This window comes from Rhinolophus sinicus, chromosome 1 (assembly GCF_057876585.1).
Source record: "Rhinolophus sinicus isolate RSI-liver-muscle chromosome 1, RSI-T2T, whole genome shotgun sequence".
NCBI lineage: Eukaryota > Metazoa > Chordata > Mammalia > Chiroptera > Rhinolophidae > Rhinolophus > Rhinolophus sinicus.
This window is the reverse complement of record NC_142501.1, coordinates 52443323-52461075: the sequence shown is the minus strand read 5'-3', so window position 1 is coordinate 52461075 and position 17753 is coordinate 52443323. Positions and strand designations below refer to the sequence as shown.

At 38.6% G+C, this 17753-nt stretch overlaps 1 protein-coding gene and 1 pseudogene across 1 annotated transcript in view; one reads left to right on the top strand and one right to left on the bottom strand.

The window, feature by feature from the left end:
• SPATS2 (spermatogenesis associated serine rich 2) overlaps positions 1 to 17753 on the bottom strand; it is a 102071-nt gene that overhangs the window by 67054 nt on the left and 17264 nt on the right. The window lies entirely within an intron of this gene.
• LOC109443823 (coiled-coil domain-containing protein 90B, mitochondrial pseudogene) lies at positions 7438 to 11650 on the top strand (annotated as a pseudogene).

The following is a 17753-nucleotide window of genomic DNA, read 5'->3' as shown; positions in this document are numbered from 1 at the left end:
GCAACCAAAGCTCAATTACAACAGGAGGACACACACAACCCATACAAAGGGACACACCTGGAGCACCCAGCTCTCGTGACCAGGAAGACTGAGCTACTGGGCACCACAGGACATCAACTAGATAGGGCCACTCTACTAGACTGGGAGGCAGAGCAGCCCTACCTAATACATAGAAACAAACACAGGGAGGCATCCAAAATGTGGAGACAAAGAAACATGTCCCAAATGAAAGAACAGCACAAAGCTCCAGAAAAAGAACGAAACAAAATGGAGACAAGCAATCTACCAGACACAGAGTTCAAAAGATGCTCAAGGATGCTCAATGATCTCAGGGAGAACTTCAACAAAGAGATAACATAAAAATGGAGATAGAAAACATTAAAAAGAACCAGTCAGAAATAGAGAATACAATAACTGAAATGAAGAATACATTAGAGGAAATCAATAGATTAGATGAAGCAGAGTATCGAATCAGTGATTTAGAAGATAAGGTTAACAGAAAACATCCAATCAGAACAGCAAAAAGAAAAAAACAATCCAAAAAACTTAGGATACTTTAAGGGGCCTCTGGGACAACATCAAGTGCACTAACATTTGCATCACTGGGGTACCAGAAGGAGAGAGGGAACAAGGAATTGAAAACCTATTTGAAGAAATAATGGTGGAAAACTTCCCTAACCTGGCAAAGGAAATAGATATTCAAGTCTAGGAAGCACAGAGAGTGCCAAACAATATGAACCCAAAGAGGCCCACACCAAAACACATCATAATTAAAATGACAAATGTTAAAGACAAGGAAAGAATCTTAAAAGCAGTAAAAAAGTAGTTATGTACAAGGGAGCTCCCATAAGACTGTCTACTGATTTCTCAACTTTGCAGGCCAGAAGGGACTGGCACAAAATAGTCAAAGTGATGAAAAGCAAGAACCTACAAACAAGATGACCCAGCAAAGCTATCATGTAGAATTGAAGGACAGACAAAGAGCTCCCAAGACAAGAAAAAGCTAAATGAGTTCATCACTACCAAACCAGTATTACAAGGATATCTTAGAGGGCCAAGATGAAAAACAAAAACCAAAAAAACCATCAAAAATATAAATAATAAAATGGCAATAACCACATATCTATCAAAAACTACTTTCAATGTAAATGGATTAACTACTCCAATCAAGACACAGGGTGGCTGAATGGATAAGAAAACAAGACCCGGGCTAGCCTGGTGGCTCAGGTGGTTGGAGCTCCATGCTCCTAACATAGAAGGATGCCAGTTCAATTCCCATATGGGCCAGTGGGCTCTCAACCACAAGGTTGCTGGTTCAACTCGACTTCCGCAAGGGATGGTGGGCTCTGCCCCCTGCAACTAAGATTGAACACGGCACCTTGAGCTGAGCTGCTGCTGAGCTCCCAGACGGCTCAGTTGGTTGGAGCGCATCCTCTCAACCACAAGGTTGCCGGTTCGACTCCCGCAAGGGATGGTGGGCTGTGCCCCCTGCAACTAACAACGGCAACTGGACCTGGAGCTGAGCTGTGCCCTCCACAACTAAGATTGAAAGGACAACAACTTGACTTGGAAAAAGTCCTGGAAATACACACTGTTCTCCAATAAAGTCCTGTTCCCCTTCCCCAATAAAACCTTTTAAAAAAAGAAAAGAAAACAAGACCCATACATATGTTACCTAAAAGATACTAACTTCAGATCAAAAGACACACATATAGACTGAAACTAAAGGGATGGGAAAAGATATTTCATGAAAGTGAAAAGGAAAAAAAAAAAAAACTGGGGTAGCAATATTTATACCAGACAAAATAGACTTTATAACAAGGGCTGCAACAAGAGACAAAGAAGAACCTAGTAATCCCACTTCTGGGTATTAATCTGAAGAAACCCAAAATGCTACTTCAAGGGGACATGTGTATATGTATGTTCATTGCAGCATTATTTACAATAGCCAAGATCTGAAGACAACCTAGCCATCCATTGAATGGAAAGAAGAGGTGGTACATATATACAATGGAATATTACCCAGCCATAAAAAAAAGAATGAAATCTTGCCATCTGCAACAACAACATGACCTAGAAGGTTTGTGTTGAGTGTAGTAAGTCAGAGAAAAACAATTGTCTTACGATTTCACTTATAAGTGGAATCTAAACAACAAAATAAACGAAGCAGAAACAAACTCATAGATACAGAGAACATTTTGATGGTTGCCAGATGGAAGGGGAGTTGGCGGAGTTGGGTGAAAAAGGGTAAGGGATTAAGAAATACAAATTGGTTGTTACACAGTAGTTGGGGATGTAGGGTATAGCATAAGGAATATAGTCAATAATATTGTAATAACTACGTATGGTGTCAGATAAGTACTAGATTTATCAGGATGATAGATGGGGGGGTTTGAGGGACAGGGTGAAAAAAGTGAAGGAAGAAATACAAATTGGTAGTTACAAAACAGTCATGGGGATATAAAGCAAAGCATAGTGAATATAATCAATGATATGGTAATAACTATGAATAGTTCCAGGTGGGTACCAGACTAGTCAGGGGAATCATTTCTTAAATTATACAAATGTCGGGCCGGCCCGGTGGCTCAGGCAGTTAGAGCTCCATGCTCCTAACTCCGAAGGCTGCCAGTTCGATTCCCACATGGGCCAGTGGTGGGCTCTCAACCACAAGATTGCCGGTTCAACTCCTCAAGTCCCGCAAGGGATGGTGGGCAGCGCCCCCTGCAACTAATATTCAACACGCACCTTGAGCTGAGCTGCCGCTGAGCTGCCGCTGAGCTCCCGGATGGCTCAGTTGGTTGGGGCACGTCCTCAACCACAAGGTTGCTGGTTCAACTCCCGCAAGGGATGGTGGGCTGTGCCCCCTGCAACTAGTAACGGCAACTGGACCTGGAGCTGAGCTGCGCCCTCCACAACGAAGACTGAAAGGACAACTTGAAGCTGAACGGCACCCTCCACAACTAAGATTGAAACGACAACAACTTGACTTGGAAAAAAGGCCTGGAAGTACACACTGTTCCCCAAAAAAGTCCTGTTCCCCTTCCCCAATAAAATCTTACAAAAAAAAAAAAAAGATACTTATCTTAAAAAAAAAATTATACAAATGTCTAACAAATATACTGTATACTTGAAATTAACATAAAATATTGAATGTCAACTGTAATTGAAAAATTAAAAAAGAGGAAAGAAAGATTAAGGGGAATAAGAGGTTCAAATTTCCAGATATAAAACAAGTAAGTCATGGGGATGTAATGTACAGCATAGGGAATACAGTCAATAATATTGTGATAGCGTGGTACAGTGTCAGACAGTTGCTGGACTTATCATGGTGATCACTTCTTTAGGTATATAAATGTTGAATAACTATGGTGTACCCCTGAAAGTAATATAATATTGTATGTTAGCTATATTTTAATAAATCTTTTAAAAAATAAAAAATAAATAAAACAGCCAGTTATAATCTATTGGTAAATTTCAACCTGCTTCCTGTTTTTGTAAATAAAGTTTTATTAGAACACAGCCACACCCATTCATTTACATATTGTCTGAGGCTACTTTCTCACTAGAAAAGCAGAGTTGAACAGGTGTGCCCGAGATCATATGGCCCAAAAAGCCTAAAATATTTACTATCTGGCCCTGGACAGAAAAGGGTTGCTGATCCTAGGCTTAAAAGAAAGTGAGGAAAGTGTTCATTGGAAGCTGAAGGAAAGGAGAATCTTACTAGATGATGGGAAAATTTAGCAAAGCTGTCACCTGCGGTAATATGGAAAATAGAAAATATAACTAATGAAATGATGGATTTGGGTAGGAAGATTTCCAGGCAGAATGTCAAAAGTGTCAACTAGTTGTTTGTCTGTTTGTTTGTTTTAGTTATGTATCATAAAGTGCAGGCAGAGAGAGATGAGAAAAAGGAATTCTATAATTTTCAAGCAGAATATAAATAACAAGGACTTACTAGGTCCAAAAAGACCTGTTTCTTATTCCCAGCTTCCCCATATAACAAATGTTTCTCAAATTAAGAAATACCCTCTGTGCAAACATCAAATCCAAGGCAGTGTCAGGGAAACATGGCCTAAAAATTAAACTTTTGTTTATACTAAGGGTTGGCAAACTTTTTCTGTAAAAGGGTTAGATGAATATTTTAGGTTTTGAGGGCCATATACAACCTCTGTTGAAAATTGTTTTTTGTTTTGTTTTGTTTTGTTTTGTTTTTACAACCCTTTAAACACAAATGCAAAAACAAATCTTAGCTCTGTGGCCACAGTTTGCCTACCCTCAGTTTAGACTCCAAAGAGATTTAAGGTGGTGCCTCATAGATCTTTTCAAACAAAAGGCCTTCTAAGAATCTTAAAAGCATTGACCCACAAAAGCCTTAAAGGGAGTTGGTAGGGTTCAGGACATGCTACCCCAAAATATAGCACATTGGCATACTGAATATTTTAAACTGAAAGAGCTTGAGAAAAGGGCATAGCGGGAAGGTCACTCTGACATTCCCCTGCCCTTCTCCCCTGAAGCAAGTCACAAAACCTTCATGCGAGAGGTGCCCTCCTCCCTCCCTCTACAGGGGAAACGGAGCATCCTTATCTCAAAGATCAAAGGACACAGAAGAATCCTCACAAACTGGCCTTGCTCAGTTGCCCTAGTTTATACTCACCTCATACTCCTTAACCTATCAAATTCCTTCATGACTGTCCACTCTTCGTCAAACCCAGCACAAAAGTACTCAGGTTTAAACATTTCTTCAGGTCTTCATTTACTTATGAAGGCTCCATGTCACATAAAACATATTAATTTGTATGCTTTCTCCTCTGTTTTTGTCAGTTTAATTTTCAGACCCAGCCAGGTACCTAAAAGGTCGAGGAAAACATTTTCCTCCTCTACAGAGCCTGAGGTGCAGAAGGCCTTATATTAGTGTCTAATGTGTGGCTTTTGTCTCACAGAGTGAATCCCTCCAAAAGATTCACGGGAAATTTTATGTTCAGAAACACTATTATCTTGGAGTAAAAACGACAGAGACAGTACAAAATGCAAAGAGGCTTTTGGGGACACCCCACACACTCAAACCTCTATGAGCAGGAAACAGGTTAAGAAAATTACTCAGCTGCAAACACTGGATACATTTTATCGAAAAGAATAATTCAGAGGGCAAAACTCAGAGCTGTGCAGAATGGTTCCTAGGCAGTAGGGCTGATCACAGAATTGGTAATATGTTCCCGGTTGGACTTCAGAATTGCTTTGGACCAGTGACTATTGTGTTCCTTACATTTTTCTTTATTTTTGAACAGGAATGTGGTTATCTTATGCCTGCCCACTGTTGCATATTGGGGCTGGGTAGGGAGGAGATAATGCACATCCTTAGTTTACAGGTCTTTAAAGTGAAAGCAATGGTACTCAAGGAGCTATACCCAAGGAACCACATGCGAATAGCCTTATCTGCACCTGGATATGATTTAGATGACAAGCTCTGGAGGACCCCAAGCCTGAGTCTGATGCTGTACTAGATAAGCCTCTGGGGGACTTGAGTATGTTTTGCAAGTAGGAGGAATGTAAATAATTTGTGGCCAAAGGGAAAACTGAGGTGACTGAAGTATGTCTGCATATTCTTCACACACTGCTCAGCAAGAGGTGGCTTCTAGTTCCCTTCACTTCAAATAGGCGTTGGCCTTAGTGACTCACTCCTAAATGACACTGATTCTGAATTTACGTCATAAAAGACAATATAGCTCTTTTCTGGCTCCCTTACCCCATACATGTGCTTTTGGAGCCCTAAGCCTCCATTTAAGAAGTCTGGCTACCATGAAGCCCCTATGCTCGAGAAACTACACAGAAATAGAGCGAGAGATTCAAGGAGCCCCAGCTATTCCAGCAACTAGATATTTGGACTTCCCTGCTCAAGTGCCAGACATGTGAGTTCGTTCGGAAACCTTTGTGATAGATAACTCCAGGCCCATGTGATTACAAGTGCATGGCACAACTCATGCGAGAATCACTTAGCTGAGCCCAGTCAACACCCAGAAGCATGAGTTTTATCCTGTTTGGAGTGGTTTTGTTCCTTATCAACAGATAATGGCAACAACATGCCTGAAGACCCTAGCCTGAAATGCTGGGAGGTCAAACTTTGCCTGCCTTTCTATATTACCAACCAAATAATATCAAACAGTATTGTTATGCTCACCTAGCTCCTTCTTCTTCCCCCGGCTGACATACTTGATTTGAACATGGTAAAAAATATTTTTATGATTGATTTAACATGTATACAATTACACTGCGACAATCATTGTGTTTCAAATTATATACCAGTCTAGGTGTTATTTGAAATCACTTTTATTTACACACACACACACACACACACACACACACAAAAGATTTGCTGCTTACTAGCATGTAATTTCACTTATGTTACAAATATTTTTAAATAACTAAGTAATTTGAGACATGGAGTCATACTACCTCCTCTGCAACAAAACGCTAATTTGTAGTGTTTTTAAATGTGTGTACACGTGCAGCAAAACTAGAATCATCATCACTAAGAGATAATAACCGCTATTTCTAAGGTCTCTTCACTTTTTTTTTTAAACTTTCATTTATTTTAAGTGTGTTTTTCCAGGTCCCATCAGCTCCAAGTCAAATAGTTGTTTCAATCTAGTTGTGGAGGGCACAGCTCACGGTGGCCCATGTGGGGATTGAACCATCAACCTTGTTGTTAAGAGCATCATGCTCTAACCAACTGAGCTAACTGGCCGCCCCGAGGTCTCTTCATTTTTAAACACCATGATCTAAGTTCAGAGAAAGTAAATCTTTCGCATCTGAAGATACACCATTCAATGTGTTTTAGATCACTGGCAGGGAATTTAATGTTCTAGCTCTTAGAAGAACACAAGGAATCTGATGTCCACAGATTATAAACATAGTTAATTTAAGCTCAATTTCTGTAGAGAAGCTGAAACAGCTGAGCTAAGAACTAATTGGCCCCAGCAGAATAGCAGAAGGTACTCTGGAATAGGAAGAACAAAGAGGTCTGAGGTCAAGATAACTCACTCTGAAAATGTAATTACTTTCTCCATTGTATAAGCACTTCCAACTAGACATTTTAAGGAAAAAAAGCTTTAATACTCTATGCTACCAAATAACTAAGATATCCTAAATTATTCAGCAGCAGTTTAATTAACCTTCTTTCACTTTTTCCTAGACTGTCAAATGTTTGATTTTTTAGAAGAAAAAATCAAATATAATCATAATCAGTTTGAGAAGAAATTTTAAAGAATAAAATGTGTTGTTTTGTATATGATCCTTTGAACAATGAGTAATACACACACACACACACACACACACACACGTCCAAGTTAACTAAAAGAGGTCAGTGTGCAAAAGTCTATTCAATCCCTAATAATGCTGATTTTAAATATTAGTCTAGGTTCTGTGTCCTGATAGCAGAGAGCCATGCAAAGGGAGAAAAAAAGGTTCTCTCTTACTCAGAGGGCAAAAAGTTTAGGCCCTGTACAAATTTTGAAATAAGTTAAGGTCACTTCCCACAGAGAATCCACAACTACCTAAATCATCCTTCCTCATTCAAAAGTCCCATCAGGCCAACAACAAAACTAACTTTGGGTGGCTGCTGGACATGTAACTCTCCTCCCTGTTCTCTTTGCCTGGCTAACTCCAACTCAACTTTCTGATCTCTGTTCAAATGTCACTAACTCCAGAACCTGCACTCTTCCCCTCCCACCGTCTGAGACGAATTCAATGCTTTCACTACAGGCTTCCAAAGAACCCTCACTACTCCTATCATATCATTTACATTAAATTATAACTTGTTTGTCTTTCCTGCTAGATTGTAAAACCCATGTAAGCAGGAACCTGTCTAGTTGCTCAACATGATATTGTGAGATCTGGCCAAGTGCCTGACACATAGTAGGTTCTAGTAAATATTCCATGAAATACATGCATCTAGCAAGAGCTGAGTCTCCCATCCAGCAACAGCTCTTTCAGAACCTGTCAGGACACAGGTCCTTGGGCAGGTTCCCGCCTTCCAAACAATACTTGACTCTCGCCTCCCAAGACACAGGTCAAACTCTTTCCCTCTTCTAACTCCTCTATGTCCTTGGCCATATTTAATATTTAACGAATCTAAAGCCAGCTCTCCCTGAAACCTCTTCCCTTTCCAATCCTAAAGCTAAGCCTCCCCAATACCTTATTGTAATTTGCTGTCATTTCCCCAGCAAGCTAATAACAGCATCATTGACCAGTTTCCAGGATATTTAAGATATTTAAGAGTAGGGTACTGAACACGTCTAGATGTTCTACTCTAAGTTTGCAGGAAGAAAGGGGAGAAAATAGAGGCAGGGCAGGTAAACAACTGGGAATAGAACAGGGAATTCTAGTTTTTGAATAGCTGGATTAACAGCATTTTACTGCAGACCACTTGGACTCCAGAAGAGAGCGAGAAACGGGCTCCCGTGCCTCTGCCTTTCCTGCAGCCTCTATAGCATACTGGCAGGAGTAAAGGAACCCCTTTTCTCTGCAGCTTCTGCCAGTACCTCTATCACTCATCTGCTTACACTACAATTTGCACTGAGACACCACGACTAATCTCATTATTATCTCTATCCCTCTTTGTCCCAGAAACCCCAGGACTCTGGGGTCATTCCAAATCCTCCAAACTCTCATCCCCATATGGCTAAGTGTATCCATGAATTGCCTCCCTCTCCCACTCCTCAGTTCCTGAAATCTTTCCACTATATCCTCTAAGACTTATCAGCGAAATCCCCTGTATCTTCAACTTGTCTGAATGATCCCTCCACCTTTTTGCTCTAATTAAAATCTAATTGCTTTGAGGCCACTGCTCTCTACACAGTCCTATCAGTAGTTTTCGCTCCCACTTATACAACTGGGCCTGGGGGTAAAAGAGATAGGTACTCACCTATACTTCATTTCTGCTTCCAGATTATTCCCCTCTGTTCCTTCCTAAAAAGCTCTGCTAGATCATACCACCACCTCCTCCACTCCTCTTTGTTACATTCATCTGGATATGCCTGGGTCACTTCTCAAGCCTCAGAGATTTGCGTTACTACCTCACTGGGCTGCCATAATTCCAGGTGATTTCAATGGGAACCTCGCTTACTGTTGTGATACTCAGACCTCTCAGTTCCTTGACTTCCTTGTATGCAATGATTTGTCTTCCACCCTAAATTAGTCACACACTCTCTTAGTCAGTACCCTAGAACTTGTCAATACAGTAACTGTAGTCCCTTCACAATCTCTACTTCATCTGCACCCCACTCACCAATCACCACTTCCTATCTTTGGCACCCCAACTCCAACAAGACTTTGACCCCAGCAGGACTGACAAGCCATTGATCCCTCTGATGTCCTCATTTCCCACCTTAGCTTACAGTTCAAGGTCCATCATTACACTCTTGCCCCCTCCCTCACTTCATTATGCTTTCCTGGCAAAACACAACTCCCTGTCAAACAACTAAACCCTTTAGGGAATTAAAGGGACAACTGGAAATTTGAAAACTGATAGGATATTTTATATTAAGGAATTGCTAAAAAATTTTTGGTATGGTAATGGCATTTTTTGGTAAGCATCCATATCGCTTAGAGATAAAATATGAAATATTTATGCATAAAATATGATGTCTGGGACTGCTTCAAAATAATATGGCAGGGGGGGCAGCCAGATGGCTCAGATGGTTAGAGCGCGAGCTCTCAACAACAAGGTTGCTGGTTCGATTCCCGCATGGGATGGTGGGCTGCGCCCCCTGCAACTAAAGATTGAAAATGTCAATTGGACTTGGAGCTGAGCTGTGCCCTCCACAACTAGATTGAAGGAGAATGACTTGGAGCTGATGGGCCCTGGAGAAATACACTGTTCCCTAATATCCCCCCAATAAAAAAAAAAAATAATAATAATATGGAAGGGTGGATGTGCGTCAGGGTAAAGATAAAACAAGATCTGCTATTAGTTAATATATGTTAAAGCTGTGTAATATATACATGTACTTCTGTATATTTAAATTTTTCCCTAAAAAGCATGTTAAAAATAAAAAATACAACTGTCTCTCTATGCAATGCCTGCACCGTGCAGCTAAACATGGCTTTGAAAAGAAACACACATACACACACCCATACTAAAGTCTCATTTAAAAGTCACAATCAGTAACTTCAAATGGTCTCTTACCTCAGCATGACAGTCCTACAACTTTTGCCTTATCCATTCATGCTCCCACTCCCTTATAGGTCCATTTCATGTCATTTCCTCTCTTCTCAAGCCATCAATACCTCTCCTCCACCTTCACTCTCAGCTGCCGTCTTTCCTTCCATTTTCTCAGTGAAACAGGAAGCAATTGTCCCCACTCCCAGCATCGGTTTCCATTTGCCTTGTCTTTCCTCCTGGTCATTTCTGTCGATGAACTGACTGCTCCTGTCTGAGGCCAATGCCTCCACTTGGATACCAAATCCCAAACCCTGTTGCCCAGCCATTACCCATTCTCACTTCTGCATCACCACTGTTTCTTTCCCTCTCTACTGGATCTTGCCCTCAGCATTATTCAAACACCCTCTTGGGAAAACTGAGGATATGTGGGGTCGCAGGGCTTGGTGTCTCCCGCTATCTGAAAGCAGCGGGGACTGCCGGGTTTTAATCCCCTGTGGGCATTTCTCGCTGGCCTTGTGGAGAGACTTCTTAACCACCACAACCAAGGAAGGATTTGACATGAGGAGAGTGAACATAACTCCTTTAGAACAAAGGAAATTAACTTTTGATAACCATGCATTGGTTCGGGACTTGGAAACTCATGGATTTAACAAAGCACAAGCAGAAACAATTATATCAGCATTAACCAGTTCATCAAATGTCACCTTGGATACTATCTATAAGGGGATGGTCACTCAAGCTCAACAGGAAATAACAGTACAACAGCTAATGGCTCATTTGGACGCCATCAGAAAAGATATGGTCATCCTAGAGAAAAGTGAATTTGCAAATCTGAGGGCAGAGAATGAGAAAATGAAAATTGAATTAGAACAAGGTAAACATCAACTGATAAATGAAACTAGTTGAATCAGAGCAGATAATAAACTGGACAACAACCTAGAAAAGAGCAGAGTAACAGATACGTTTACAGATCAAGAAAAGAAACTTATGGAAGCAACCACAGAATTTACCAGAAAGGATACCAAAATCAAAAGTATTATTTCAGAGAACAGTAATAAAATTGACACTGAAACTGCATCTTTAAAAACACTAATGGAATCCAACAAGCTTGAGACAATTCGCTATCTTGCAGCCTCAGTGTTTGCTGGCAATGGCACTGGGATTTTATAGAACCTGGAAATAGCAGTGAAAGGACTGCATTATGCCCCTATTGCTGCTGCTGACTGCTTAGGAGCTTCACCAGGATAGATTTACTTTGAACATTGAAAGTTGCAGCAAAACTTAATACAAGATTATTCAAAGTACGTATAGACTAAAAAGAAATGTTTTAGAATGAGAAGATGTATTTTGTCTGTTTATGTGTCTTCATTATGTTGAAAAGCTGCCATTCAAAACCTGATCAATTTTGTCTTCATCCTTTTGATAGTTCATAGAAACTGAACCACAGTTTTCTTGTGTTTGCCTGAACAACTGTGTAAACCATACAGGATTTCTTTGGTATCTGCTGCCCAAATACTTTGTTACTGTATTCAACTTTCCTGACAACTACTGCAAAATTACCTTTTCATATAAAAACAGCAAAGTTGTTTGGATTTTAAAAGTGACTTACCATATAGCTGGAGACTGTTTTGGGTTTTTTTGTAATGAACAATAAAAACAATAAATTTTAAATTAAAAAAAAATAAACACACTCTTATTTCTCCCATTTTTACTTTTTTATTGAGGTATAATTGACATAACATATTAGTTTCAAGTGTATAATTATTTCTCCTATTTTAAAAGGCCAACTCTTAACCCCAATTCCCCCTCTAGCTAGCTATGTACCCATTTCTCTGTTCTCCATGACAGCAAAACTCCTAGAAGAAGCTATGTTCACTGTCTCCAAATTCCTTTCCTTTCTCTTTCAGGATCACCCCTTAAGCTTTTGCTTCCTGATTTTTCTAAGGAAGCTTCTCCTCCTGTCAAGATCAGCAATATCTTCCAAACTGCTAAATCCGATGGTCAATGTTTAGTCATCATCTTATTTGCGTATCTGCAACACCCGGCACACCATATGTATTTTTACTTTATCTCAACAGTCCCCTCCCCAGAAGGTAAGCTCCATAGGACAGGGATGTTGGTTTTGTTCACAGCTGTATCTCTAGCACCTCGAAGAACAGTGTCTGGCACATGGTACCACATTTACCTGATTCAACATGCCTTTTTATTTCGTATTTTAATATCTCTGAAATTCAGACACAATCAGTGACATTTTACAATTGTTATTTGTTTCTTCCAAGTACATACGACACTACCAACCTGAAACAATATTTAATTAAAGTCCCTGCTTGAGATTTTTATATCACAGAGATAGAACGAATTCAGACTGAGAACCAGTTCAAATTCCCAAGAAAGTTTTTACCCCTCCTCCACAACGCTGGGGTTGAGACTTGCTGTCCCTTTGTGTGTGGTAGGTTTAGTTCTCATTTACATTCTCATGTAGTTCCCAGCTCTATAGGGTCTCATAGACTACCCACCATGGGCCTATTTCTCTTTTTTCAGTAGCATATAGAATAACGGTGCATCTTACAACTGATGGTACAAAAATAGCATTACGAGCATGTTATTTAGAGAAATGGAGATAAATATCAAAAAGTGTTAACTGAAAAAGCTCAAGTGCCTCTGAGTAAAGAGAAATAAAGGGGAAAAGGTGCTTTTTTCTTTTTTAACAAACTTTACTGAGCTATTTGATTTTATAAACTACGTACACATATAGCTTTGATAAAAAGGAACCCTAAATAAAACAATTAAATGATCTTTGACAAAAACAAAGGGGAGAGAAAAATGTATGTGGACATGGGAAAAATGCAGGAGTCAGAAGGTAGGAAGTCCTTGAGTCTATCTAGCAAGAGCAAAATAAAGAGGAAGGACAAAAACAAAGGGAAAAAAATCCAAAACTACTTTGCAGGGACTGGAGACAAACATGCTGCAACAGTCTCAGATACAAAAAGTCAAAACTGTCAGCTTGTTTTAATTGAAATTGTAAGGAATAGTACAGAAATAGACCTTCTCAACTGAGCTCCATGTTACCTAACGTACCTCTCCACCTGAATGTACAAGAAACTCAAACTGAAGATGTTTCTAGTAAAAATAATTGCTTAACGCAAATCATTTTCGAAAAATTAAGGGCAGGGGGGTGGGTTTTGTATATTTACATATAAAGGATTAAGTATGTGTGAGAGATAAAAAGAATATCCATACTCCAACTAAATCTACCAACAATCAATAAAATTATATCCAAATTTTCCAAGTTAAAAAAAATTAACATGTTCCCAGTTAAATTCATCCACTCCCCAACCTGCTCTTCTTACAATGCTTACTTTAGGTGGGAGGTGTTACTCAGTCTCCCAAACAAGAAACCCAGGAAGTGATGCTAGATTCTTCCCTTTATTCCCCCATCTTAATCTAATCACACCTAACATTTTTAAATTCTTTTGAATTTATCTTCTCCATTCCAACTACCTTATATCAGTACTTAACCTCTTCTTTGGATTACAGCAATAGCTTTATAATGTTCCAACCATCCTCTATGTAATTGCTGAAGCGATCCTTCTAAATTGAATGTAAGCCTGCTTATGTCACTCTCCTGCTTAAAACCCCCCAAAGTCTAAAATTAAAACTCCTCAGCATTGCAAATAAAATTCTTTATTAATTGACCCCAGTCTGGCTTCCACCCTTATTTAAAACCACTTAATCTCATTCATTCATTCATTCAGTCAGTCACCAAATATTTACTGAGCACCTCTAACACACCAGATTCTGTACTAGGCACTGGGAAATACTCTAATAAACAAAATAAAATGTCCTTCCCTCTCATAGCTTACAGTCAAATGCAGGAAATTGCTCAAATATATTCATCCACTTAAATATTTTTTGAATGTCTACTTGTACTATTTCACTGGAAATAACAGTGTTGAGCAAGACAAAGTCCCTACCGTCAGACAGATTATATTCTAGTGAGACGTTGTGATAAATACCATGAAAATAAAGCTCCGGATGCTATGAGATACACAGGGACAGGGAAACCTAAACCAATCTGAAGAGTCAAGAAAGACTTCTCTCAGGAAGTGATAATGAGATACGATACCAAAGATGAGCAGGCAATGACAAGGGAAGGAGTAGTGGTGGCGAAGAACATTCCCGACAGAGGGAACAGCAAGTACAAAGGCCGTGAGGTGAGTGGGAGACCAGGGCCCTAGGAAAAATTAAAAGCCAGAGTAACTAGACAGTAGAAATGGTGCCAGAGGAAGCTGACAACATAGGCACTAAAATCTAAAATAAATGATGACTATGTTGGGAATGGATTATTAGGGGTATAAGAGTGGAACTTGGGGAGCCCACTTAAAAGGCTATTACCGTAGTCCAAAGTTGAAGCCAAGTGATAAATAGGAATATCTGAATCAGACAGATGCATTAATGCCTAGGAGTTGCAGAGGAGTCTAGGCCATAGGCCCTGTGCCAAGCCCACAACAAGTTGGAACTGGGTATAAATTCGAGAAACACAAAGGACTACTCTATACATGAAACAGGATATAGAAACACTAAGCTCACTAACTGAGAAAAAAGCAAACACTGTATTGGACCTAGAGATGGAAGAAGTAACCCTGAAGAAAATCAGACTCTAGACCTATACCATTCACAGATGTGGAGTCTAAATTCACCCTACACATGTAGTGCAAGGACCCCAAGCTGGCACTTCATCATAAATAAGGCTCAGAACTAAAGAATGAAATAGGACCACACACAGCAGAAGCAAATGAGCAACTACACAGTAGAGATGCTTCCACAATCTGAGACACACAGGACTTAAATTCAGGATTTAAAGAAAAAACAAACACAAAGAAGCAAACCTCACATGGAAATCAGCTGATGCAGCAATCAGAGACTAGAGAATACAAAGTAATATGACATTCTGAAAAAGACATTCTAAAGGAGGGTTTAAAAACAAGATGGGATTCCCTCTAAGATCAGAAACAAGACAAGGGTATCTACTCTTACTATTTCTCTTCAATATTGTACAAGAGGTTCCAGCCAGGGCAATCAGGCAAAAAAAAAAAAGAAAAAGAAGGTATCCAGGTTGAAAAGAAAGAAGTAAAACTATCTTTATTCATAGATGACATAATTATGTGTGTGAAAAATTTGATGAAATCTACAAAAAAGAAAGCTATTAAAGTAAGTGAATTTAGGGAGGTTGCAAAATACAAGTTCAATATACAAAAATCAATTGTATTTCTATATACTAGTAACAAACAATCAGAAATTGAAATTAAAAACACAGTAGCATCAAAAAATATATAATTCTTATGGATAAATCTAGTAAAAAACGTGAGAGATCTGTACACAACATTGTGGAGAGAAACTAAAGACCTAAATATGGAGAGAGATATATCTGTTCATGGGTTGGAAGATGTGATATTGTTATGATGTCAATTCTCCCCAAATTGATTTAATAGATTTAATGCAATCTCAACCAAAATCCCATCAAACTCCTTTGTAAAAACAGATAAACTAGTTGTAAAATCCATACAAAGTTACAAAGGTCCTAGAATAGCCCAAACTTTGAAAAAGAAGTTGGAGGGCTAACACTACTTGATTTCAAGATGTATCATAAATCTATACTAATCAAGACTATGCCGTACTAGCACAAAGATCAATGGAACAGAATAGAAGGTCCAGGAATAGACCCACACATACACAGACAATTGATTTTCAACAAAGATAAAAGGCAATTCAGTCTTTCAACAAATGGTACTGAACAATTGGATATCCATATGCAAAAAATAACTTTCATCACAGTTTGGCATTATATACAAAAATTAATTCAAATGGATCACAGATATAAATGTAAAACCTAAAACTACAAACTTTCTAGAAGGAAAAAGAGGAAAAACTTTGTGATCTTGGGTTAGGCAAAGATTTCTTAGATTTGACACCAAAAGCACAAAACTTTTGTTCTTTTGAAGACATTGTTATGAGAAAAAACAAGGCACAGACTGACAGAACATATCTGCAAATCATGTAACTGATGAAGAACTCGTATCCAGAATTTATAAAGAACTCTCAAAACAATAATAAGCAAATCAGTAAATTTTTTTAATGGACAAATAAAACATTTCATCTAAGAAGCAAATAAGCACATGAAAAATTGCTCAACTTCCTTAGTCACTACGGAAATACATATTAAAACCATCAGTTACCACTATGTACCTATTAGAATGGCTAACGTTTTTAAAAAATAAAAAGACTGACCATATCAAGTATTGGCAAGACTGTGAAGCAACTGGAACTCTCATATACTGATAGGCATGTAAAAATGACACAACCTCCTTGGAAAGCACTTCGACAGTTTCTTAAAAAGTTAAACATATACCTACCATTATGATTCTGCCATTGTACGCCTAGTATCTATCCAAGAGAAAAGAAACATTTGTCCATACAAAGTCATGCACACAAATGTACATAGCAGCATTATATACAGTGGTGAAAAACTGCTGACAATCCAAAAGTCCATCGGCCATTGCAGAGTGCATAAGAAACTGGGATAAATCCACACAATAGAATACTACTCAGCAATAAAAAAAAATGAACTATTGATACACCCTATCCAAAAACATGGGTTAATCTCAAAATAATTATTCTGAGTGAAAGAAGCCAGACCTCCCCCAAAATTAGCATATACAGTATGATTCCATCTATATAAAACAGAAAAATACAACCTAATCTAGTGACAGAAAGCAGATTAGTGGTTGCTTTGTGGGACTGAGGGAAGTGGCAGAGGAGAGGACATGACAAAGGAAACGAGGAAACTTGGGGGTGATGGATATGTTCAGTATCATAACCCATTTCAAGGATATATGTCAAAATTTATCAAATTGTCCACTGTAAATACATGAAGTTTATTCTATGTTAATTACAACTCAATGAAGTTGTTTTATAATAAACAAGGCAGGAAAAGCCACAGATTACCGTGTTTCCCCGAAAATAAGACCTAGACGGACAATCAGCTCTAATGCGTCTTTTGGAGCAAAAATTAATATAAGACCCGGTCTTATTTTACTGTAAGACCGGGTCTTTAATATAACATAACATAATACCCGGTGTTATATTAATTTTTGCTCCAAAAGATGCATTAGAGCTGATTGTCCAGCTAGGTCTTATTTTCAAGGAAACACGGTAGGATATCATCTGCAATGCATACAACTGACAACGGATTAGTAACCAAATGTATCAAGAATACCTATAAATCAATTTAAAGCAAAAACAAAATAGCTTACTAGAAAAATAAACCATGGTAATGAATAATTCACACAGAGGAAATAAATGACAATAAACTAATTAAAATATGCTTAAACTCACTAACAATGGAGGAAATGCAAATTAAAACATTAAAATAGTATGACACTCATAAAATCAGCAAAACTTGTAAAGAACCAATAAAACTAAGGATTAGCATAGAACAAAATGAATTCTTATATACTACTGATGGGTGTATATATTGAAACAACCTCTCTGGAAAGCAATCTGATATCTTGTAAAACTGGACATACACATACCC